The sequence below is a fragment of the Mastigoproctus giganteus genome, chromosome 12 (genome assembly GCF_048544385.1).
Source record: "Mastigoproctus giganteus isolate SK-2022 chromosome 12, ASM4854438v1, whole genome shotgun sequence".
In the NCBI taxonomy this organism is placed as follows: Eukaryota; Metazoa; Arthropoda; class Arachnida; order Uropygi; family Thelyphonidae; genus Mastigoproctus; species Mastigoproctus giganteus.
Window position 1 is genome coordinate 74,128,922 of NC_143586.1, and position 27,863 is coordinate 74,156,784.

General features: G+C 36.0%; 1 protein-coding gene across 5 annotated transcripts in view; it reads left to right on the top strand.

Moving 5' to 3' along the window:
- Positions 1-27,863, top strand: part of LOC150077201 (solute carrier organic anion transporter family member 74D-like) — a 271,883-nt gene that overhangs the window by 159,488 nt on the left and 84,532 nt on the right. For 2 of the 5 annotated variants that reach the window (XM_090386384.1, XM_090386383.1), the window contains exon 1: positions 16,209-16,358. The exons of the other annotated variants lie outside the window; for them this stretch is intronic. The gene's annotated coding sequence lies outside the window, so the exon portion shown is untranslated. Of the gene's footprint in view, positions 1-16,208; positions 16,359-27,863 lie in introns of those variants that run through there. 5 annotated transcript variants of the gene reach the window in all.

Below are 27,863 nucleotides of genomic sequence, written 5' to 3' on the forward strand. Positions count from 1 at the left end.
TCGGTCATATTTGAATTATATCAACTATATACTGTATTATGTGTGTGTTTAAACATATTCATTTCTTAGAAAAGTCTGTTTTTCTACGATTTATGGATGTTTTCATTGCGGTGCTTTTTGAAGGAACTTTTTTTGGAAAGATGACGTAAAACACAGAAAACAGCAAAAAAAAAAGTAAGACAGAACTTGGTACATCAGGTAGTGCTGCCCTCGTTTTTTTGCAAAGATGTTTCAACACATTGGCAATAATACTGGCTTTCTCAGTAATCTTATTTCGAAGGTCACCTAGATCATTTTTGGTATCTCAAGAAATTCGAGTCTAACTTCTCCTAACTGAATCCATTTTTAGCAGTGACAGGTGGAAAACGATGTGAACAGTTTCTCTCTCTTTTTAACTAAAGCAAGAACAGCTGGTTGCTTTCTTTTGTTCACTTATACCCATCTTTGTTTCTATTCTGTCAAACCCGTTTTGTGTCCTACTCTTTCACAAAGCCTCAACTAATCCGCTGTAATCTCTTTATTTGTAAAGAATTGGTGCCATTCTTAAAGATCAACTGCTGCTGCTCTACCTGGACGTTTGCCACTTCTAACTGCGAATACACCATGGAAACAGTTTGTCTTCGCTAGGGGTGAATTCGCTGTTTGTTCCCCGAGAGAGTTTATTCGAGAAAATCGCGTACTGATAAGAAAACGTCAGCGATCGTGTTGAGAATACGAAACGCAGGATTCCAGCATCGACATGGAAAGTCGTTTTGAAGTTTTCTGTTTGTCAATAAAGGTCATGAATTCGTTCACGCTGGATTTTAGATCTTGGCACCAACCGACACTAAATTAAGAAGAGATCCCAGTCTTTCCAAATCAGATGTATAAATATATGATGACCTATCTCGTCTATCTTTACTATACGTTTATAAAATACAAGATTAGGTATAAAAGCGAAAATACAACACCAGGAATATTATAAAATTAGGAACGTCAGCAATCGATTTCGGCTTTTCTCGATCATTGATTAAAGGTTGCAGGCAGGGTTCTTGATCATTCTTTTTTTCACTCTTGAGGCTACTACTCTTCGTTCCAGTATATTTGTCACTTTTCTCCCCACAATTTCTTAATTATTCCGAATGTACTATCTTCACCCCCAAAATATCTTTATGATAGTTGTCGAAGTGATTCTTAGTTTGCGAAATGTTACTTTACTAAGTTGAATACCGACTGTTTCTGGGGGAACCGCAGAGTGGATCGAAGAATTTCCCATTTCGATTTGTTATCCGCGGAAATTCTAGAACATAATTTTTCTGGAACCACTGAAAGACTTTCTGGATGTCTTTGTTCTTCTAGTTTCGAAAATGCTTCCGCTTTTAGAAATGACAGAAGATGGGCTAGTGGCATAACTGTTCAGGTTTCCTTTTCTCAGTATAGCTCATACTCGAAGATCGCACTTATAATAAGTGCTTTGGTTTAGATGGAATAAGAGTTTTTTCTATTTTTTTCAAGTTTACATTAGTAGATTGCTGGTTCAAATCCGATGAAATGCTGAATATATTGGACTACAAAGTAGAAAGAATTGATTTGCTCATTTTGGAGTATGGGAACTTTCATATCCTAAAGATTTTATGCTCATCGTATCCTGATATAAAATTAATAGGCAATGTCTCATTTACAACAGAATCGATTGGATTTTATTAAAGATTTCCAAGTTGTAATAACCCCCGTTTTATCGGAAATGCATTAGTATTAACCAGATTAAACACCGAAAACGCTGAGTTGGATGTAATAGTAACAGGCTTCTACGATTAAATCGTAGAAGCGCATAATTTACTGCTTAATCTCTGATTGCTTCCCTAAGAACAAATGTGCATTAACTCACAATTTACATTAGTTAAATGGCTCGTGCCCACCAAATACGGAGGATGCGGAAAGGTCAGGGAATGACCACCGCATATCCCCGGAGCAATATAGCCTTAGTTGCTAATGCTTCTAAAAACCAAATAACAAACATTAGTTAAATGATTTGTAAATTTTAACACCTTATTCGAATTTAGAATAAATGTTTATAGCCTCACTAACTGCTAGATTATAAGTATAAGGGATTTAATCAAAATAATCTAAGACTTTGTTTCTAAAAAAAAGAGTATACATGACATTTTTATAAGCAGACCCCTTCAAAATACTTTTCCCTTGATTTTATAATAGGCCCGGTTTACTGTTTGATTACTCTGAACAAATTTAGAGCGATTCAGAAGAACAATATAAATTTCAATATCTGATTGAATCTGTCGTGCTATAATTTGATGATTTTCTCTGGAACATCTGGAATTTTCTTCTTGGGGCCATGGTCGTAACACACGTATTTCAATAACAACACAATTGGTGGAATTAGGATCCGTTTCCAGCTTTCATTTCAGTTCCTCCCATAGTTTCAAAACTGAACACTTTGTTCATTATTCAACAAACTTGGCACAAAGTTTGCTAACAAGTACGCATGCCAATGTTTTCGGTTAAGTTATCGGATGGTTCATTGCCAATCAGAACGAATTTTCAACAACCATTTCATTACTGCTTTATGATGGTCGCTTGCCATCTTCAAGAAATTCTAGATCGTTTTAGAAACGATGGAAAAGGTCTAAATTCTAATCCTGTCCAGCAGTAGAAACGTTTACCGACTTCTTCACGCTGTGATTGAGTTGGTTAGTCTCGGATGCCGTGGGGTTGAGTGGATTTATTCTCATAAATTCGAATTTTTCACCCCCAAAACAGTGAAACCGTAGATTGCGAGCAATTTAGCTGCCTAGACAGTTATTCTAAACATCCCAATTACTCTAAATTGCAAGCAATTTAGCTGCCTAGACAGTTATTCTAAACATCCCAATTACTCTAAACAGCTCTTAAAGAACGAATAGTAATTTCATCACCATAATTGAAGAAAAATTGTAGTCAGTCCTCTCAAAATATAAAGAAAAGAGTAGATTAGAACCTTTAATCGCAGTATAAGACTATACATTTAATCCCACCACGGCATTGTGTTCCAGGGGTTTACAAACACATATATAATTAAATAATTACATTAAAATAATAAATAAATACATAAATTGGCTTTAAGATATTATTGTTGTATTATAAACACATTTACTACAAGTCCTTATAGAGTAACTGTGAAGTCGTATATTCTTAATACAACATCAGTAAGAGTAGGTGAAATATCAAAGTTTGATGATTACTCCAGTATCACTCGAAAAAGTATTGGTTTAAGAGCCATCTACGACAATTCAGAGTGTCAAAGTCCAACCAAGTGTATAAAGAAGGTTTACCATAGGATGGAACAAGCTTACCGAGTGCTATAACTCGTTCGAAGCATTCTAAATATCAAGGGTGACTGCTTAAGTTCTTTAGATTTTTTTCATGGCATTCGTCCAAAGGATTGAGCACACAGGCAAGGGGTTCTTGTGTAAATTGGCAGTGTGGAATCAGAACTAACGATCTTAATTAAGTGGAGAGTTTTAAGATGGTTTTAGAAGCTGTTTGTTAATAAGAAAATTTGCAAATGAAAACACTTTACAGTGCATGTGTAAAGACGCCGTTCATTTCATCAAGTAGTTAAACCAATCAGCGATTTTATACACTTCTTTTTCAACCCAGAAGTGGAAGCATTGCACTGCGAGAAAAAAAATATATAGAGTGACCGAAGAGGCTCAACAACTGCAAACAGGGGAAAATATTAAGTAGTCCAGAGCAAGGTTTCAAGAGTTATTGAAACTTTGTACTCGCGTGGTGAAGTGTTTTCATTTGAATAATTTAGAGAATCCAGGTCATGTCCATCAAGTTATATGAATGTTAGTACTAACTATTAATTATAAATTCCAGAATTAGGAATTAGTTCTGGCTTTAGGAAAAATCGAAGAAATGCCATTGAGGACCAGAAAAGAATTCTGGCAAAAAAAACCAAAAAAAACCCCCCAAAGGTCTTGTATAGGCTGTTTGGTATTGTAGGTGGAAATTTTCCAGAGATCGTCGTTATGTCTCCAAATGGAGACAAAAGTAGACATATAGTAGATCGGTTTTATCTTTTGGTAAGCTTACAGTACCATCTGTGCCTTGGACAAGAGGGAAAAATATTTACTTTTGGATTCAAGTTTAGGTTGCTCACTGCTGATCGAAAAGAAAGTTGAGGACCTTGTGATTTATCGATGGACACAAGTTCTTAATTTCTTTTACCAGCTGATCCGTGTGTAATGCAAGGTACGAGAAGAATTTACAGCTCGATTGAGCTATAAAGTTTTTACCTAGCATACTCTTGAGTTTCAAAATCAGTGGTTTGGTTATTTCTCCCTCACATAACAATTCATGATTATCATGGAAAAAAGTTATCATGGAAATTAATATTAGCTAAAGATACTGTGAAATTGGTACAGGAATTACTAGATTGAATAGCAGATACGGTAACAAAAAGCAAATACAGTAACAATTTTTATGCATATTCTGAAATGCTTCAAATGCCCACTGTTTTCATAATGTCCATCCTACTGTTCGTTGGCATGTAGAAACTCGATTTCCAATGGACGGATTTTCATGAAATGTTATATTCAGGTCTTTCGGAAAGATTTATTGAACCATCCGAAATTTTATTAAAATTGGATCAATAAATTCGGCAAAATGGAAGTATGCTTCTGGTGTTTGGGCATTAGTTGAAAAGGAAGAGTTGGATGGCCAACAGGTTTTCTGCCTATGGTCTTAGTTTGTCGGAAGGTTTTAGGATCGAATCTGATTCCAAATATACTAAATTGAGAGAAACGCTAGCCTGTTTCTGGTTGAAATTGTATTTCTGTTTTGTTTTTATTGTTTTTCACACTTATTGTATTTATATTTTTACTGATATTGTATATTTTATAGTATCCAAATTCCATTTTAATTGAAGAAGATTGGGGGAATATAACGAAGCCAAATACGAAACTAAGAACTTATAGGTTGGGACTGTTCCATTTTTCTTGTTTTGTTAAAAGGGTTCATCCAGTTGCTTCAACACACCAATTGTGGTTTTGTGACACCTTTTTCTCGCCCAAGTTTGAAACAGTATTTGCTGCGTGTAGCAATATTGAGAAACTACGTTCCAGAGAATTCCTTTATGGTAGGAATTAAAAAAGAGCAAGTTCTTGCTTCTGTGCGATATTGAAAAAAACAAAACGTTCTAATCTTCTTAATGGACAGGTTTTTTTTCACTAGCTGTGTACGCGTGCATTCGCATGCGTACGAGAAGAAAAAAACATTCTGTACATTATACAGAACAGAATTTTAACAGAGATGTTAAAAATTATACGGTTTTAAACATCGAATTACAAATTGACGAAGTCTGAAAAAATGTGGTTGTTTTGCTTGTGCAGATTTATGTGGTACATCTCCAAGAAGCTGCACAGGATTGAGAGATTTAAATTGCTTAGCGTTCTACCGAAGAAACACGATAACGGCAGTTAATGGCGGAAGTGGAACGCTTGATCTGAGTCTCCCCTTCCCCCCCCCCCCCACACGCTGCCATCAGAAGCACCATTGTGTTAGCCTTTCGGTTCCTATTTATCTTCAAAACGAAAGTGTACAGGTTTTACTTAAAATGTTAGGAAGATGTAAATATTTATTCTGAGTTCTTGATCGAAATTAAATAATCATTACTGCATTTAACTCAATGACATCTCTCTCTTCAACCCACCCACTTAAACGTTGCTGGATTAGGTTACAGAAAATTACTTTGTTTAGGTTTCGTATTGTCCATAAAGGTTATAAACTGCGCGCAGATTAAAGGGTAAAAAGTTATCTTCACACGACCCCAAGTGAGCACCTTTCCGCAAGGTATTAACCTCATTCTATGCGGTGCCAGATCTTCCGCTCTCAAATGGCATTAACCTCTTGACATTGTACTTACAGATAGACACAAGGTCAGCCGTCTGCCGTGGTTGTCATCTGGTAGGGAAGACAGTGATGGATATGATCTCTCTCTCTATGCGCGCGTGTTTGTGCTACTGTACGAGAGAGGGGTGTTTGTCTTCATTCAGCGGGCCTTAAAAACGAGTATAACCCCCATCTCCCCTCAGAAATAACATATGTCCTTGCATTGCACGTTTGTATAAAGGAAGTACCGGAGCTGGGAGGAAAGATGATCTCTGTCAGTGAATAGCTGGGGAGGGAGATGCCCTTTTGAAGGATTAAACAGATGGAAAAGCTAGCGGATTGAGAGGGAAGAGAAAAAGATTTTAAGGAAGGAGATAAGTTTGCATAATAACGTAAAGATTATGAAATGATCAACGAGTTCTGAGTTAAAAAAAAGATGACCGTGTGTAAACTGAACAGGCATTCATTTTCCTTTTATTCCTTGAGAATGAATTACAAATATACCAACCCACCCTTGGCTCATATCTGAATATGTAAGAACAAACGGGATCCTTTCTGTTTATTATGACATAGAATATTAAACCATTATGATTTAATCTGGATTTCTCTTGACGATGATCTCCGATACCTTATGTCATGCTAATGTTAAGCCTAAACGAGTTTTTAATCTGTAAACAGATGCAGAACTGTTTTTCGAAAAAAAATGGGTAGAGGGGAGGTTGGTTTGAATTCTAACGGGGGAACTTCAATGGGTATTTAAACGACAGCCAAGTTAAGCAGTCTCGGACAAAGGCTGCGTACTTTTTTGTCGAGGACGTTCCGGATTTTCATTCCGAAAACAGTCAAACCGACCGTAAAATGCATTCACTTGTAAATCCTTAATATCAGACTCCACTAAATGGTTTTAAATAGAACTCTACTGCGGATAGGATTATCATACGTCTGGCAAAAGCCAGATATGGTCTGCTTTTTCTTCTTTACTTCGGCATCTTAAAATCTGGTCTGTTTTCTGCCCTCGTGGATAGCCCAGTTGGTAGGATCGCTGTCGTCCCCACACAGGGTGGAAAAGACCCGAGTTCGAATCCCGTCGTTGAAGGCAGGAATTTTTAGGTCTTTTTCACAACGTGGCCGAGTTAGTCGTTCTCAGGCGTGGTGTTTTATCCCTGAAACTCGTGGTTTTCGTCCAGCGAACAAAAAATCGACCTCAGAACACACGTAATTTGCAGACAATAGAAAGTGTATTGATGTCCCTCTTTTATATATTACACCCTGATCATTCACGTGACTGAAAATTAGATACAAAGTAGGAAAGTGCTTTCAACGATCACATCTAAGGGAACAACGCAAATTTGTAAGGGTCTTGTGTCTCGTAAACGGACGATGGACAAGAACCCAATACCTGTACAATCAACTATGTACATGTTTTTCTCTTCTCTTTGCTTTTTCCTGAAAAAAAATGAAGGAATAATGAGCTCATAATTACCGAAGACCTTGAAAGTCAAGATATATGTATACTAAACCATTTTACAATTAATAGAATAGACGGTTAAAAAAGAAAAACTGAAGAAATGCTGTCTGGTCTAGATTTCGTGCTTATCAAGATTGTTATTACTGTTGGGAAGTCAGCTGGACAAGAAATATCGAAGAGAAGAATATGTTTGGTATGGTGGGAGGAGATTTTCCGAGAACGTCTGATCTTAGTTGGGAGAAAAGAATGTTCGTAGAAACATTCCTTTCACTGCAGTAGAAACATGTGACAGAGAAAGCGGTAGAGGTAAAGACGAAATATAAGTTAAAGCGAATGACTCCAGGAAGTCACAAAAACGTATGGATTCATGAGGTAAGTTTTGCACTTTTGAACTTTAAAATATCAAGTTTGGTTTTGTTAAATTGTTTTCAACTTTCTTAAAGCAAAAACAAATATTCTGTTAATCTTTACCATGGATGGGTTAGGAGAGAATTTTGATGGATCTTTTTGCGCATGCCACAAGCTGGGCCCAAACATTTGGGCTTTTCTTCACAAAGTGGTCGAGTTAGACGTTCTCGGTTGAGGGTTTCGTCTGCAAAAGCTTGTGTTTTGTGGTCGATTTGCTGTTTGCTGAACGAAAAACCCAAGTTTTAGAGAGAAGACAACCGAGCTACCCTTCCCTGAGACCGACTAACTCAGCCACGTTTGAGAAAATGGTCCATAAATATTCCTCACGTCGTCGACAGGATTCGAACTAACTCTTCTCCACCAGGTGTGGGGAGGACTGTGATTCTACCAACTGCGTTACCTCGAAGACAAGGGGGTTTCATGGAAACTCCCTGAAACTGGGCTTTTTCAATCAAGCAAACCGACCACAGAATATGCACAATTACAGAAACAATGTACTGACTCCTCATGCCCTTAGTTACTTTGGCGATTAACACTTAATCTAATTGTTATTATATACAAGTATTTTTTACAGGAGAAACATTTTGGCAAACTTCTTCGGAAGATCTTTGTATTATATAATTCAGTAAATTGTTGATAACTGATTGCCACATGTGTTATGATCTTATAATCAGCTATTCCCGACTTTAAGGCTTCACCAGCGTCACAGACCAATCCATTCCAGCACAAGGGAGGGTGTTGCTAATGCAAAGCCAACTTAGTGTACGTTCTTTCAATGTACTTTGTCATACTTATTTTTTGTGATTACAGTTTCTTTTATAATATTTTTCAATCAACGACAGAGTTTCCATTTTAAACAGGGTGGGACAGAGGTATTTGTACATATTAATTAATCGAGAAAAATTGATAAGTGGTAGTAGGAAAATAAATGAAAAAAAAAGAAAGTTGGCGTCACATCTAGTTAAAGCGATGATGAATATTAATGAGGGAACAGCGAAGAATTGTCTGGAAGAATTGATGCGATAGCAGATGAAGCGAGTCAATAAAAGAACTTGCTAATATAGATAAAATAAACACCATGCAAAAGGCTCCTTTTCTCCCAGAAGGACAGCATTTTTATAAGAGTAAGTGAATGAATAATCTAGACTACGATGACAGCACAGAAATCGAACAAAAGAGAATTAGATCCGCTGAAGAAGATCTTCCAGGTATACTTCTGGTAACTCAACCAGACAATATCGGCATAATCGATAGAAAGTAAAACGCAGCGTTTAAAGTAAAGTTCTTAAGCTCAGAAACGAAGTTAGAGGCAAATATTTTAATCATTCCAACTTGCTGAAGGGCACGCAGAACTGGGAATTAATTATCTGGAGCGACTGAAACTGAGAATAATGAAGAACTCCAAGATAATTTACAGCAGAATATGAATATTGATAACCACGTCATTGATGTGCATTCGAGCAAAACATGAACTCTTAAAAAGGCATGGTTTAAATGTAGAAATCGGATGATAGGATTAGCAGAATATCTTTGCAAGAGAAAACACCAATCGATGCGTGGTGCTAAATTCAAATAAGTTAATGGCAGAATATAACTTATAATTCAGGACACGATAGAGAAAAAGAGTTAAAAGATCGCTGTAAACGCATACATTTAAAAAAAGGTCGGAGAGGTGAGCCCTGTGGGACACCAAACGAGATCAAACGTAGCAGAATTGTATCTTTCGTGACCACAGAAGTATAACTATAGGTAAAAAGGGCTCGTGTAATTAAAAATCTAAAGATAAATCCCATAAATTTTTAATTTAAGAAATAAAACAGATAGAATCACCGGTAGAAAGCTTGAGATAGCTTTAAAAGGAACGAAGATTTTAATCTAAATATCAGTGAACAAAGTTCCAGTAGACAGTAAGATTACAGACTAGATTAGACTGTACATTCTTGGTCTATAATTGAAGGGATTAGATATCCTGGCGAATTTACAAAACGATATGATATGAACTTTCTTGGGCTAGATTAGGAACCATTAGCTTGTTGTTTTACTTTTGAAGAGTGCTCAAAATTGCTCTGGCGCTTGTTTCATCTCAGTGGAAGATTGTTTATTCTTTTGTAATAGTAGAGTGTGTTGTGCGTTGCAAACCGGTCTTTGTCGGACGAGAGCGCCAAGTGGGGGGTTAAATGTTTGGAGAAGCAGGATTTCCGCACTTGAAATCGTGCAGAAGGTTTTTAATGCGTTTGGTGAAATGAGGGCGACATGCGGTGATTCGCTTCATTGATTTATTGAGCGAAGACTCGCTTCCTTTTGATATCAGTCCAGATTTCTTACTGAGTATTGCGGGTTTTAATTTTACCAGTAATGCGCAGGTACAGCTGCCATGGCGTTCTTGGTACGAATGTTTATCAACTGGGGCCAATTTCAACAAGCTTGGCATTTTCTGCTGACAAAAATTGAATATAATTTTCCATCTGTTCCTAGATACACACCGTCAGTTGTTTTGCCATTTTAAAGTAGTTGCCAAACATGCGAATGGAATCTCGCTATTGCTGACAAATAGCGATATAATACGTGCGCGCGCACGCATGCATGCGCAACTGACATTTAGCAAGTAGTTCGTTCGGTTAGCGTTTTATTTTTTATCATGGTAATAAAGATGCTCTTTGGAATAAAAAAAGAAATGAAAAAGAGACATAAAAAATCATAAATTATTTGTGCACAAATAAAATCATGAACAAACAACTCAATTTTTAGGTTAATATACTGTTCATCAAACTGGGAGGTCTATTGACACCTTGGTATTCCGATTCTAAAGATTAGGATGCTTAGTGACTCGTCTAATTAAGCCAAATATATATTTTTTTCATTAATATTTTATTGTATAGGGTTTGGGAGCATCAGCAACTAAGGTCACATTGCCCCGTGTATATTATCCGTTAATTGCTTGTGTTCTGTGGTCAATTTTCTGTTTGCTGTACGAAAAATCCAAGTTTCCAGGAGAAAAAACCACGATACTCTCGCATGAGACCGACTAACTCAGCCACTTCGTGAAAAAGGCCCATAAAAATTCCTCACGTCATCGACGAAGCTACCCACGATGCCTGCGTACTACTGTCCACAATACCTTGTTTTTTTTAAATATATATACATTTTCTTTTCTTTTTTTAGGAAAGAAGAAATAAGAAAAAGTAAATGTACTAATGAGAAAGAATTAATTATACCACACTAATATATTACGTATAAGAAATACAATCAAGCCCAGAAAATGCATTTTGTTTGGAACAGATTGCATTTTTAATACAAATTATATAAATATTTATGGATAATACCATGAAGAAAATGGCTGCTTCAAAGTGTTAGTTCAAAGTTTTCATTAACTATTTCCCTTTTTTTTTTATGTCATTGTGGACTGAAAACACACACACACATAAAGAAGTATTGTTTTTAGGCTCGTTAGTAAACGTAATACGTCTATTGTCGTCATCATGTCCGTCTGTCGGTCCGCATGTAATACTCGACTATCTAATAGATGGATTTTCATAACATTTTATATTTGGCTAGTTTGGGACTATTTATTTAGCCTTCCCAAATTTAATTAAAATTTAACCAGTAGAAATGCTGCAATTATTATTATTTTTTTATCATACATGTCACGTAGGCTATCCTTATATCCTATATTGTAGCTGACTCATTAAATATTATGTTTGCGTTGATTTATAAAATGAATGGAAATATGTCAGATGAACAGTAAAGAAATTCTTTAGGTTCTATTTTTTTTTTTATAAGAATCGTGAATTATTCATAATAATTCATAGACACGTTTAAACACTTTTCCTCTTACTTTTCTACGTAATTTACTATTATTCTGTGCAGTGTAAAATTTAGTCATACACTCATATAAAAATGAAAGGGTCTCTTTACTATAGTCATTACAAATATGTATACGTTTTTAACTATAAAAAAGTAGAAAAAATAAACAATAACGACAAAATTAAAAAGAAAACTTAAATTTATTTAAAATATATAAGAAAAAAAATACAGAAAATTTTCTAACAATAGAGAAAATGAAATTTAAAACACCATAAACATTTTTAGATAAGAGATATTAAAATATTCGAAAAGGCATGGGTATTATTTCAGTGGCATTATCTTAAAAAAAAAAAAAAAAACAAGTATGTTTTGTGCCAGTGTTGACAATTAGTGCAAATTTTTTTTTGGTCAGGGCCAATTTTTACACTTATAGCATGGTGGCCAAAGCCAGTCATAAAAACGGCATATTTATTTATTAATGAAGCCATTTGGCCGTTTTAAAAGAGTATACATTGAGATTGGCCCTTTTAGAATCAAGTGTATAGTCCGTCCTGTGTTATTCATTATGGTTCGCAGCGTCATTGTTAAATGTCCTGATCTCCATAACTCCTTAAGCAATATTTAAACTCTTAAAGAACGGAATATTTTACAGTAGTGATTCCGGATTCGGCCGGAAGGAACGATCAGAGCTGGTTTAGTTTTGTAACGGCACGTCCCTTAAACTTAGGATCCCCGTGAGGTGATAACCTTGAAATGAGGCCCTACTGGGTCATTGCTTTCTCTCGGAACTGTGACCTCCTGTCATTAGAGAACTGTGCAGCTCCTTTACGAGAGACGAGAAGAGAGTTAACTCAGTTGAAGATGACTACGCCGTTTGAGGGAACCACAAACTGTAATCAAGTTTGTAAAGTGCATTATTAAAATAAATTGCCGGTGATTTATTTGTTGTTTTCGGTATTTTTATTCTTCTAACAAATGCGCCCTCCAGGCATTTAAATGAGTTCACAAATGGGATGTTGAATTACTTTGTTTGTTGTTGATTGCGTGGTTTTGAACCTGGTTTACTTGTCTATCATTAGGTACGCTATGTTGTGAGTTTGCGCAGTAACGTTACCTTTGTTGTGATACTGATAGTAGGCATTTGGGATAATTATGAGGATTTGTAGAAGTAGGTATTATGCAGTTGTTCGCAGGATCTGTAGAATGGTGGTACTGGTGCACACTGTTTTGTTGTGGGGTGGCAGCCAGTTGCTGCCAAGGATGATTTCACTTATAATATTTCGAGCATTATACTGGATAGAGAGCATATAGCTTGGTTATCGAAAGATAAGTTAATGGAAAAATATTTTGAACAATGCATGTTGCGCTGAAGAGGATACTGGCTTATTTTGTATGTTTGGCTATTAGCGTGCACATTTTAGGTCAGTAGTTTCTTATACGCAATACGCAACTTAATGTAATAATTAAGAAGGTTGCTGTAGCTTTTTTCAATTTTACCTACAAATTACTGAGTTTACTGGATTCCGATTTTCCCGTTATCCCACTTTTATTATGTTTATTCGATGTACAGTTAAAAAGTGTATTTAATGCAGAATAGGTCCAAAATTGGCCTCGATGATAGTACAGTGGTTTCGCCGCTTGTCTCTCATTAGGAGAGGCCTAGGTTGGATTCCCCCCTAGGCTATAGAAACTCAACAGTTAGCCAACATGAGGCGGAGGAGCAGGGATTTCCTCCTGAGGTATTCCGAGTTTTTTTTAGCCCGCACAACATTCAAATCTTCCCATAAAACAGTTCTACTGGAAAAATATTGAAAGTTATTCTTCAGTGAACATTTTAGAGTTTATAATAAAACTAATTTTACAGTTATTTATGCGTATATTAGCGATTAAAATCAAGTACTGGGAAAGGATACTCCAAGCGTGAAGTTCACAATTCTTAAAATGTAGATTTATAATCTTAAAGGAAATGACACGTATGAAAATATATTATCCGATTATATAAATGAATTATTGTTCATTGTAGCAGAAGTGGGAAGTATTAGCACAATTCCCACGGTCGAGAGAGCCATGGAAGTTTTCTTCCATTTAAATCGGTCCATTTCTGTTGGAGAGAGGAGTGAGTACCTTGCCTTCTGTATTTATTGAGCATATATATCTTTGTCAGTGTGTCGTATATCATCTTTGGTTTTCTAGATAAAGATAAAATCGCTTTTATCCGAGCGGTTTTGTTAGAAAAACCCACAAATTTTATATAATTATTTCTATTGAGAATCGTAGAAATATTTCATTTGTGTGAGACAGCAGTAGTAAAAGAAACCATATTTTAGTCTTAACGTATTCGGCGAAGATAATTTTAGCCCATCATAGTACAACAGGTGATCTTTATCCAATTCACTTATAAGCGTGTCATAAACCCCTGAAAGAAAAGCCCCCTATTTAGTTTTCCTGCCCCTTCCCTACGAAAGAAAAAAAAAATGTTCCCATAGAATGGAGAGGGGAAAAAGATAAGACCTCTAGTTGTGATGCCTTCGTCTCCTCTACCTCAGGTAAAATTTGGTTCAAAAAATTCTTTTCAGGGAAACGAAAAAGGCGTTTTCAATGAATAGACGCTGCTCCTTGGGAGGAGGACGAACGCTGACATAGTTTCCAAGGTCAGCCAGAGAGAGAGACCTTTGGGAACTACCTTAAGCGAGCCCACAGATGGTCGATGACCCTAAGTAAGGAATAAGAGAACACAGCAGATCCGACTGTTGAGAGCGAACATAGAGACGGTCCCGATAAGGCATTCTTTATCTTAAACAGAAGAGAGAGAGTCACTCGAAACCACTCCCCGGATACATCCTTCTTCCTTCCGTTTACGTAAAGAAAAGGACCAGGAAGGAAACCTTGTACCTGCCCGCTGTTGGTTTCATTCTGAATTAGAACCATCAAAGTATTTACGGAAGCGAGGGGAGAATAATAATAAAAAAAAGTTAAAAAATTTTCGGTGTAGCCTGCAGGGAAACGGGGCCCTCAAAATCTCTTCCGGGATAGAAAGAAAGTTTTAGGAGAAAGCATATGTTAAATAAATTTAAGTCAGAGAGGAGGAAAAAACCATTCGAATAGGGATTTATATTCCCCTGAATCAAAGAAAAGTAGCCCGCAGAGTATTACTCCCATCTGTGAGTTTAAACATGGGAAAATGAAAGATACGAAAGGTATAATTGGTATGCGCCATAATCGCTGAAAACTGTTATAAAAATGGGGATGTAAACAGCTTGGAACTTTTGGAATGCGTTTCAGTACTTTAAGTAGTTTAAAAATACTTATCTTTAATTATAATTTATAATTGATACAATATAATACTTTTTTATCATAATTTATAAATAATTTAACGGTTAATTATTTATAAGTTGAACTTTCATTTTAAATGTCGATTTATTTGTAGCTTTATTTAATTTCATTAATTAATTACTTAATTTAAAATTTGATTAAAACGTAATTTAAAAACTTATTGGTAACTTTATATATCTGTTAATTCGCTATAAGTAGGGCTCGATTTATAAGCAATAAAACATCCTTAGGGGGCTTGAACACTTACAATACTGTATGGATATTATCTCGAAATCAAAACTAATCCTTTAGTGAAATTAAAAATCGGTTTGTAAATCAAAAACGCCAGTAGATCGGATGTTTCTTGAGTAATAAATTCAAAAATGAAAGTTGGGGACAGAATGGTTGTTCGTGTATGCTTTAGCGACATCTGGTTGAAAGAAAAAGTACTGTATATATCAGAGAGAAAACAATTTTGTTATCTTTTTTTTTTTTCTTCAGACTTCCTCGCCGATTAAACTTCGTAATTCAAGGGCTTCCTCGCAAAGATAAACAGCAACAGACAGCGTTCGGTTATGAGGTCAATGGGAACTGTATGTAGAGCGCGCGAGACAAGCTGAAGATACACGGCTGAATGTAGGCTAGTTTCAACTGACCTTGAAATCCAGATCGGGAATTCTATTGTGTACACTAGTACTTCGGTCGAGTTGCCTGACACATCTGGAGTAACCTTGTGGCTTGTTTTGTTTGGGCAATCCAGAGGCTCGTGATAGGTCCCCTTTCAGACACTACCTTTGGGAGAATAAAAGCCCGAAGTAATTGATCTTCAATGTGCATTTATTAGGGATGGTCACAATTATACCTTAACCAGCTGTAAATTTATTGAATGTTATCTGCTACAGTGATGTATTGTAGATGAAGAGATTGGGAAGTGATGCTCGATGCTAGCGAGGATTCTTTATTGTACCATCTTTAAAAACACTTGTCTCTACAGTGTTGTCATTCTCCCTACTGTAGCACTTTTTCTCTGCGCCTCCCCCTCTGTGTCTGCCATAGTCGCATCACACGCTTTTTTTTTCTTCTTCTTCTTCTTCCCTCATGCCAGCGTCTTCACTTCGTTTCTCCACCTGCCAACACCTCGCGACATAGACCTTGGCCTACTCCTCTACTCTTGGAGCAGTCTTGGCGGCAGATCAAGAGGAGGCGAAGGACAAACACGCACGCACACACACACATTGTAGCTCAGCGCCAATCGCTGGTATCGGTGACGTTGGTGATGCTACACCTCCCATGTATCCTCGCGCCGGCGAGAGAACATCCACTTCTGCACATTGGTTCAAGCCGTAACAGTTGGTTTCTTCATCACCGCGGAGGGAGAGATTCGGGCACGTGCCGTAAGAGGAAAAAAAGAGACGTTTTCATTTAAAGCACGGGCGATCACTGTCATCAATGTGTCACCTGACTGTTTTGAATTTCGTCACTCGTGATCGAGGTAGGTTTGTCCACTTTGTTTTCCATTGTAAACTAAAAAGTTGTGAAATAATAATAATAATAAAATGATCGCAAGGGTATATTTCATAAACTGGTGCAACTTAGTGTAATTCATTTGGTGAAAAAATACGTGAGTGTTAGTATCTTTATTTTATCATTATTTTTTCCTTCCTTAAAGTCTGGAGTATTTGTTGGGGTAATAACGATGTAAGAAGTTATTGCTTCTTATATATCAGTGGTTGTGCAGACTGGGATGGTTATTAAGGATTTGAAAGTAATTTCTGTACAATTCCACGACAATTTAAATAAAATGCAGAGAAAGAACCTGCTTAACTAAGAGCAGGTTCTTTCCCTTCTGATGCCCAAGACTTCAGCATTTATCCTCATGTATAGCATCAGTCAATGGGAACCATTGGAATTCCATGCAAAGAACCAACAACAGCACGCGATAAGTTTTTGGAACTAAATAGCCATATTAATGCACGTGCTTTTTTACAGCTGATTTTAATCCATGGTGTACACCAGCGTGTCAAACATGATGTTGAGTTTCTCTACGTTCTTTTAATAGTGAGGGTTTGACTGTTATTTTCTCAAACATTCAGCAATGTGTCACCTGACAATCAGTGTTGTATAGGCACATTTCAATGGAAGAGAGGTCTTGCGTGATTGCGCAACAAGGGTTGGATTTATAACCTTGGTTACCCTTAGGTATTTGGACAACCTCTCCCTCAACTTTCGTATGTCCCAATCATGTTTGAAAATACGATAAGTCGCAATAGCGGGGGAGGACCTCGTTGACCGCACTTGCCTCTTTTGTATATTGGTAAATCTACTCCTGCGACCAATCCCTTGAAAGCTTTTTCTCCTCCACATTGCCAGATTTAGAAATATACTGTTAGGCTTGTACCAAAAGTTTTATGAATTTGATTATATTATTTCGCGTGAAATAATCCCCTATTGATCAGAAATAGGGGAAAACATAATGATTAGTGTAATTAAAATACAGGCAGGACTCATCTCGGCTCCAAATATTTTGGACCAGTGTAGTTGGCAGATTCCACTTACTTCTCTCAGGGCAAGCCCATCGCTTTCTGTACGAGAATGGCCGTACCGGAGAGACAGACAGATTTCTGCTAAATCAGCTCCTTCAGAACATCCAAGATCATGATGCTGATTAGATAAAATTCGCAATGGAAAAGCCTAACTTTTTCAAGTTGCGCAACTCGAATTGGATAATCCATTCTATCTCGGAACAGGAGGCCTTGAAACGAAACTGTTTACCTGTACTGACACCATTGCATATATGTGGCATAAAATGCTATATTAACTATTTTTGTTCACAGTCAGAGACAGTGTTTAAAACGTTCCACCTAGGTACAGGATACCAAGGATCCTGGTATCCTGTACCTGATAATACGTAATATAGCTGCGCAATTGTAATATGTAATCTTGCGCTTATATTTTAGCTCAGACTCTACTCCTAAATTTATTTCTGCGAATAATTATCCGTAATTAATTTATAAAATTGAAAGAAAAAGCTACACCACTCATACACGCAAATAATTAATTATTGTTGTAAACCCTTGGAATTGATTGTCGCTGTTAGACGAAGATTTTACGATAAAAATTAATTAATTATTGTTTGCAGTAGTTCAATTGATTGAAATGCCTATCTGTTTTTATTATTCTAGCTATTGGCACTGCTTCTAGTTTCCATCATGAATAGCTCTGCATCAATCGGAATTGATAGACCAATTGGATTTTAAACATGCATTGGATATCCACGTGATTCCTCCAGACATTAAAATATACCAGTCATATAAATTTTTATATCGGATGGAAGATCAAGGTTTTAATAAAACAGTGAAAGTATTTTCACATTCCCGATATGATATGCAACCTGATAGAGTAGATTGGATTTGTGGGGGAGGTTTTGTAGTGTATATTTCGAAATATTCAATCATATCATTCTACGCCAGGGTTTTTATAGTTTCAGATTATAAGTCATTTTTCCCCTTTCTTTTGACATTGAAAGTTTTATATCCCAAAGTGGTTAACTGTTCTCTTTGGGGAGAGGGATGAGATACTTTTCTACAATTTTGTGGTACTTTAACCAAAAGGCATCATATAGGAATCGGATAAATCGGAGATGACAAAGTGACAACCAGCGGGCTGTATGCGTCCCTGCGCATTTTTCTTGACGCCCATTTTCCGTGGCGCCCAAGTGTTGTCAACTTTTATAGTTTCAGTGAAGGTTGATGTCAAACCTACATGAAAATAATGGTAAATGGTATATTTAAAGGAGATACTCTAAATTTTATAAATTTCGATAAAATTCATAATTTACACGACTCTTCATAAACGTTAGTCAGGATATGGAATGTTATGTGCAGTGGCCAATACGCATCGGGTTTCAATCATAAATAAGAAAAATCTAATGAATAGGGGGGCGAAAAAATACATTTCGAGCGGCGTTTCCACCCCCAGAAAGGGAGGGAGAGGCTGAATCTCCGGATATAACTAAACTTAGGTAGTAACCCTATGTACGACTGAGAACGTCGGTGCGACCCAAAGCACTTCTGAGTCTGACATTCGTGATCTAGACCTGCCATCTACTGTCTAGACACTTTGCTGATATTTATAACTGTTGTTTTCAATGCTTAAGGTTTTAAGGTCCATTGAGATTTTATGTTTATTCCCTAAAGCCTGTTGACATTAGTTTTCAGATTTTATGTAGCTTTCAAATTAAATAAACAAAACTTTTTAATTTTTTTAGACTCGTTCGAATATGCTGTTGTTGTTGCAGGGATATGCACATGCGCCTATTGTCTTCACCTTGTCTGGACGTTTGCTGACTGTCTGGTAGTCCGTCCGCATGTAACAGAGGGACTCTTCATGATTTCCATGAAATTTTACATTTGAGCCTCTTAGATTTGTCGAGACATTCTAAATTTCCTTAAAATCGGAAAAAAAGAAATTCATAGATTAAATTTAGTTTTAATGACGTTTTGTTAGCTTTAGACATTCTGTGTACGCTTCGTGTGTATTTTTATGCAATACTCGTGAACGTGGAGTTGTTTTTATACACAGATACTGTACATACAGCGACATCTATATACCTGTACATAGAGATTAAAAACGCTAGTCTTAAAACCAAGGCTAAAGCGTTTTATTAAGTGTTCTATAAATTTATAATCTTGATAATTAATTGACAAGAAATAACTATATTTTCTTTTTTGTTAATCACTGAAAATGAAAACAAAAATTCAATAAATTTAAGGGAAAAAATTGAACGCACCTGAAATGTAATGCACTGCGTCCATTTTGTTTTAATTCTCCAAACAGATATATATTTTTTTGTTTTTGTAGTCCCATGGATTGTTCAGTATCGTATCCAGATTTATATTGATAATTTTATGGGAATCAACCTGAACCGGAATACAATTTTAGTATATTATTTTTTCCCTCAACGGGATAATAGTAAGAAGGAGTAATAGCCAATTGAAAAGGAGTTTTTCCGCATTGCGTAATCTAGTTAACATGCAATTTATAGCTATGCCGGATCTTTATTTCCGGTGTGTGTAGAGTTCTAAAAGCTTTTATTTCGAATTATTTTATGACTAAAGTGATATCATACGTAGGAGAACTTTGGCTACTTGAACAGTTAGCTACTCTTCTTGTTCTGAACCGGAAATGACAATGGATCCGGTCATTGAAACCTTGAAAGACACATTTCACTCAAATCAGATAATGGCGCAAAATGACGCAAGAATTTAACTGGTGATCGTATTTTTACTCTGCGCGAATTTCGTGGGAGGTGCGAAATAAATCACAACCGACCTTTAACACTACTATGAAAAACTATCAACCACAGCGATGACAACCTCTTCTCTTTCATGTCTTGAGGTTTCGAAAACATCTGGAGACTTCCGAACACATACAATTCTTTTATATATTTTTTAATATTCGTTATCCGCTTTCGTGTATATTATTCATACATCATTCAAACATAGCTATAACCTATTTTAAAATAAATCTGCTGTTTTCAAATCCCTATTTTTAAAATTAACAGCTAATAAACTTAGAGTAATAAATTTTATAAAAAGTAATTATAAATAACGCTTTATTTATGAAGGATTTTTTTTTTTTCCGTATTTATTTGGCTATGTCATTTTATAGTAATCTTTTTCAGATGTTTTGTTAATTTATTTATATTTATGGGCAGCGAAATTCCAGAAATACTTCTGGAAACGGAACTTACTTTTCAGGCGCATTTGTAGAGGCTTAAAACGCATATTTCTCACAATATCCGTCCGCTTGTAAAAAGTCAACTCCTAGAGGACGGATTTTCATGAAACTTTACATTTGACTCTTTAAGAAAGATTGATAGAAGCAACCAAATTTTCATTAAAATCGAATCATAAGTGCAAACTAGATCGATTCAGATTATGTTTTATTTGTCCCTCAGGAGGTTTCAAGTTCTGATTTTGATATCATAGTTTCCCCTGTTTCAGAAAGATCTCCAATCCTTCAGGATTTATTTAGACTATACTTAGGGACTTTTGCATAATTTTTTTTTTCTGTGTTCCCCTCCCCCACCACTAAAAAGAGCTATCCTACAAATCCACATCATGGTTACTTGAGTTTTAATAATCGAACGCGACCGAAATACAACACGAAGCGCGTAATAAAATATAGCAGTGTATAAACTGAAAGATTATTCAATTATGAATTCTGACATTTCTGTTCACTCTGATCCTGACATAAACAAACGTCACGGAATAAACAAAGCTCTTATTGGTTAGTTGCCGAATATTGTTAAGCAACTGACCAATGAGATGGTCTGTACTGATGACGCGTTTTGTTCATATTAGGATTAAAGTTAGAGTGAACTGAATATGTCTAATTAGTATTCAGTGTCTCTTGTTTAGTAATTAATAAATAAATTATACGTTATTATTTGAAAAATTTATTTATAAGAGAAGTACAAGTTATATTTGCACGTGTGTGTATATACTACTTTATCAGTGTTGACTTTTCGGTGTAACCTTGAAAGACGTTTGTGGCTAAAAGAGAATTTTTCGACTAACTGAGAGGATGGGCAGAGAACGAAGGTCGTGGAGTGATAAGAATAGAGGCAGAAGTTCCTGGGTGCGGGATTTCTTGTGTGTGTGTTGTAAAGCATCCCAAAATGGTGGGTGGTGCGCAAACAACTTGGTCAAAGGTCACACGTCTCGCTAATTTTTGAATGTACCTCTGTTTTTTTTTTTCCTCATCTTTTTTTAGAAATGGAGGACAATCTTATAACAGCGAGATTTATTTTTGGCAAGAAGAGAATGAAATCTGCTATTATGGTATACGTTTCAACAAGTGGAAGCATCAAATTTTTGATAATTATCGTTAATATCAATTATCAGTTCTTAAGAGATACAAAACGTGCCAGTTACCAATAACAAAACTGGACGCAAAGGTGAAGAATATGTAAAAATTGCTCCCAGCTCTTGAGATTTAACTTCTCCAGAATTGTTCTTAAAGATAAAAATGTTTAGAAGAAATTCTTTCGAAATCTTACCGAAGCAATAGACGTGATCGTGAAGCAGATCTGTCCAAGTGTGTCTCGATTCCAGTGACGAATACTTGTCATAGATATTAAAAGTATCGACTTCATGCAGTCTAAGTATGCACACTGTGTTTTTAGGCCTTTACCAAATGTATAAAATGCCTATTGTCTTCACCATGTGCGTCCACATCACACCACTTCATTCCTAGAGGACGGATTTTCACGAAAATTTGCATTAGGTTATGTTTTATTGGTTCCTTTGAAGAATTTATCATTAATATTGATTATATGCTACCAAATTGCCTCTCATTCCTGCAGAAATCTGTTCTGTAAAATTGTTTCCGAAAGGGGGGGCGGAGTAGGATTTCCTTGTGGGTTATTCGGGGTTCTTCAACTAGCATAACATGAAAATGGCCACTTGTACAGACAATAAATAGCATCATGGTGCATTATGACCAAGGTATCGAGGCGCAAAAGAAAGTTCCGTCGCAATATGAAGTACAGTTACGTGTTTATGAACTATCTATAGTATTTTAATTAAAAATAAACAGGTTTTAATAAAATACATGGTGAGAAAATAACCTATACATTTCATCCAGTCTCATCCTCCATTCGTACATAGTGGTGCACTGATAGGAAATGCGCATTATAGCCTTAGTAGCTAATGCGCCAATAAAACCAAAACCAAACCAAACTGATAGGAAATGGAATAATCTGCAGCATTTAACAGCAGGAAGTCATTCGAATGTTTCTTTGGTTCATGTAGTAGGTGGTGTTATAACACCTTCGTAATCAAAGCTGTTCAAATATTGCAACCAAAAAATACGCAGTTTTAACCATATTCAGGATGTATAAGGAAAATTTCTGTCAGTATACGTCCATCTGTCTCGCGAAACGTACAGTAATTTCTTAACGTGAGCTGGACGTCCATTCGATGAAGACAAATTCAACGTTTACGTCAGCGATACGAGCAATATATGGAATCTGCGAAGAATGGATTGTGTGGGAGGGATGTGTGTGTGTGCGCGCACCTTTTTTGGAAAGCTGCGCGTAGAAAAAAAGTAGAGGTGCCATCGCTGCTGCATTCCAGTTTCGCATAGCTGATAAAAACAGAAATCTCCAGTGAAGAATAAAGAAAAATAAATTAAATTATTATAATTTAATATTAATTACATAAATAGATATTCCAATGTCAGATGCTAATCTGGAAAATTCAATGCTTCTTAATGTTGTTAGATCTCATAGTTATTCACCTAATATATTTACCCTGTAGACTACGCTTTGCATGCTCGCAAGTAGAAATTTTCTCCTTCACCACGAGTTGCGTTGATATTGCGCTATTTTTAAACAAACGACATCGCTGAAAACTGTTTATTTTGTAATTTTTCAATTATCCATTATAGTTTAATTTTTAATTTTGTTTCGAATTAACTTCATTTTTGGGCTATTGCCATCGCGTAGTTCAGTCACAAAATGTAACTAACAGCAGTTAGTCCAGCAAGTGTGGAAATAGCAGCTTCCTTTCATTTTATTTAAGTTTCCATGTTCCCTAATGTCCTTTACTCAATATATTACTTTAAATATAATTTTCATTGCTTATGTATTCCCTCGTGTACCAACTTTATTCTCAGATCTAGTAATCGAAGTGACGTTATCCACAGATTGTACGTGATCAGTTTTAACCGTATAAGGAATGCTGACGTCGAGTTAATCTTTCACCAAATCCTGTCAAGTAACATTGAAGTTACGAAAGTTCAAAGCAATATAAAGGCAAATTATTCTGTTTCAAATGGTTCAATAGAGATTTTGAATGATGTTTTTGGAGATTATCAATATTTTACTTTTTTTTTTTTTTTAATGCTTCTTCTATAAGGAAGTGCTAAACGGCAGTGAAAATTTGTTTTTGTTGTTTGATTTGGAAGATTGTTATTAAAAGTTCGAGGCATCCAGTTTCAAATGTTCTGATATCCAAGCGAAGTGGATACAGAACATTTATTGCAACTACTATTCCGAAAGGAGGGAGATGGGGATGTCTAGGAGACTTGGATTTCTTTTGAAAGTGAATTTATTGCCGTGATCGCCTGAATCTGTGTTTAGCTGTGGAAAAAGGGAGATTCTTACACCTGTTCCCGTGTCCTTCTCAGGAAACAGTTTTAAGAAATTAATTTCATTCACTTCCTGGAGTTCGTTCCTTATGTTATTTTATTTGTTTTGCGAGGAGCAGCAATTGACACTTGCAGAAGCTCGTGTCTCAGCTATCATGATACTTCAGGAATGATTTCGTGGTATCACAATGGATAAAGTGGAATACAGATCAATGATTCGGTTCCTCTTTCTGTAAGGGGAAAACGCCCATAACAATCTACGAAGAAATGGTCGCTGTTTATGGAGAAGACTGTCCAGGTGAAAAAATGTCATTTTGTCTTGTGACTATGTTGAATAAGAAAAATGTAACTCATGGTGTTTGTTTCAACCTTCTGTCACAACTACTTCTGGTTGAATACAAATCTTTTTTGAACCTCCATCGTAGAGATGACCTTTTTTTTTTATGACTGCAATATGCCATATAAAACTACTGCTGTGCTAGGTTCTGAATTAGTCTTTGCTTAGACTGTCATTTAAACGTTTCTGTGTTTTTATTGTAATTTTCATTAAAGGTGGAAAGGGAACACGTTTGAATCTGTCTCGCATTCTATTTTCATTCTTAAATGTTCCGCACGAATATTCTATTCAAAGACTATATTCAGACAAAGAACATATTCAAAGGAGGTTACGGTAACTCTCGAATAAATTATCCATGAAGCTCAACAGCGATTTGTTCATCGTAGAAGAAAAGAACGGAATAAATACAATCCACTCCACCTGCTTCCACTTTCATGATCTCATAAAAAGCGCCGCGTTGTCTAATTAAATACTAACAATTTCCTGCAGCTATAGATTGTAAGTGATCGATACCAATAGTGCTGACACAACACGTAAAATATAATGAATGACGATGAGAAGGAGATGGCTGTAGGAGAGGTTGGATGACACAGGTAGCTAGAGAACTCTCCTAGCAAGCGAACTGCTAATTTTACTCGAATTAATAATTATCTTAACACAATAATAACATTCCATCTTCAGTATCATGTAACTTAAAATTATATAGCATATCGAATCGATTATTGTTTGTATTATTATAGCATACATTACAAAACATTAATTTATATGCCATTAAATATTTCGGATTTAGTAATCTGTCATTGATTCACTCTTTCTCCTTGTTTTTGTTGTTTTGGTGGAATATATTCGCGTGAGCAGTATAATCCCATTAATAATTAAATCCTCTCACTGAATCAATATAATTTTAATAAACAGAATAATAGCAAAAATTTATTATGAAAAATAAAACTTTTTGTTGAGTTTTTACAGTCAGAAAAATGCAAACTACCGTGTAACTGTAATGGTCTTTAAATGCTCACAGCACAAAGAATTTTGTCTCCACTACGAGTTGCCTTGGTATTGTACTAGTTTTAAACACACGAACTTCGCTAAAAAGTTAACTTACCAAATAATAATGAATAAAATAAATGAAAGTAGTGAGTTTTTAATTAGTAGTTCAATGCATTTGCAATGGTAAACTAATGGAATTTATTTTTCTATGAGAAAATAAGCACTCAAAGCTAGTAAGTAGTTATGAAATTACCAGACATTATGGAAATATGCAAATCTAGCCAAGAACGTTGTGAAGGGCTAGTTTTGTTCTCAGCCGACTTATGTAAGAATCAACCCTCAGAAGTGAAATTTCCCTAGAAACGGTATAGGACTCCCTCCTTCTTACATTCCAGTGCGACAGAAATATCTACACAAGAGAAAAACAGCGGTGGGCTACCTCCTAGTTTTGCCTCGATAGATTTGGCATTAGGCTTGACAAATGCAGTAAACCTCGAAGTTTCAGAAGCTAATTTAGATTTATCTTAAAGAGCTTCTATTTAATATTAAGATGGATCAAGGTTGTGAATATTTGCTAATCAGAAAAGTGTTCTGATTATTCATATCTAGACGTTAATTTTGTGTACTGCAAGAAAACAGAAGATAATATTCTTTCCTAGAAACTTCCTCAGAGGAAAGACCTCCAACTGTAGCCCTTGGCGAAATGTAACATGAGCCACCCTGTAATGACATTCAAGAGATGGCGTTCTAAAAGAATGTTTTGAAGACTGTTTTGGTAAAGAAGCCGACGATTCTTTGGTCACTAACCTTCCATTTCTATTACTGGACATTTTTAACTTTATATTTGAAGCCACAGGTATTCGCTGAAGCACGGGGAGGGTGTATTCCTTACGGTCCCCTCTATATACGCTAAATTACAAAAAATAGTCCTAGTTTATACATCAGGAACTCCACGCTTAAAACAGTTTTAGTTTCCGCTTTAAGGCAGTGAAATACCTGGAAACAGAAATGGGACGTTCCATTTCACGTTGACAATCATTGCCCTTCCTGTTTCTAAAGGTTCCCGTCTCACACGGCCACCTACAGGTTTCAAAAGAGGCTAGAAGAAGAACAGATTGAAGTGGAAGATGTTCTCCTATCCAAAGACGAGATAGAATTAAGGACAAAACTGACGTCACCGCGTGCTCTAGTAATGTGCATAATCAGTCACATTCTCTCTTACGGAAATGAAATTTCCTTACGGTATTTCGGCTTCTCTACTAAAGAGAGTCATCTCTGTCCAGCATACACAATTGCACATGCTACTTGCTTTCTAATCGTGAATTAGGTTGGAATGAACAAAATGCGAGCAGGAACTTTTTTTATACATCTGCGTATTCTGTATTCATTGATAATATTCAAAACAATTTTTTTCTTGCATTTAGGGAAATATTTTTTTATCATATTTTTTCTGGAAAAACAAGAATGAAACGTCCATATTTTTCTCACTTTATATGGGTCAAACATGTTTACTGCTTTCACCGTCAAATATAACTTATTTCCACCTTCGATTTCGAGAGAAAAAAATACACTTCGTCGGCAGTATGACATTTATGTGAAGTCCACCCAATTCACCTAAGAGGTGATGGATATCTTTGAGGAATACAAACATTGAAGTTTGGCTGTCCCTACTGTAAACAAGAGGGGAAAAAATCGTGTACACCATCGATAATACTACTCTATACCCAGGGAATATGAAATTCTAATATCGCGACTGTTCACCTTTAAGATGAATCTCACTAGGCAGCTGCAGTTTGAAATTAGATACTGCTGTACTATGTTTGAAATAGGACTTCAGTTCATGCCATCCCTAGGAATTATCTGTTAAAATTGTATTCTTTAAGCAGATCTATGCTTTGAACTTATTTTCGGGTTCTTTCAGACACTGACAACTCCAAAATTCTCCACTTGCAACTGGCATTAAAAATGTTGAGTTGAATAAAACATTTTGATCATAAAACTCCACAGCTTAGCAGCTGATTCTGCGGGAAGGAATATAAAAGTGAATAGCAAAATGCAGTCTACTTGTATCATTCTCACTAGCAACCTGTGCTCGGACACCTGTGATTTGAAACTACCTTTGCGAAAAATAATTAAAATCAATGAAATTATTAGCTTCTAAAGTTAATAATGGTCATGATGGAAGGCGGGATAAACCTTCCCACCACTATCTTTCGTAGCAAAACTTCTCTCCCCCCAAACAGCTGGGCCCTATATTAGAGGGCGTCAGCTGTTTGGGGGGAAGAACAACTCCGTCTAGAAGTGCAGTTTTCCAGACCTCCCCTCAAAACTGTTAGTACAATAAATCCGGTTCTTATATCTACTTACGAGACTGTCTTGCTCATTAACCTGTAGTATTCTAATATTGCTTTTGCTAAAAAATAATCATAATAGCACAAAGAATGCTTCTGTTCCTTCTGTACTGGAGCTTAAATGGAATGTTCCAATGATTTCAGCCGACAGCTGTATAGTGTA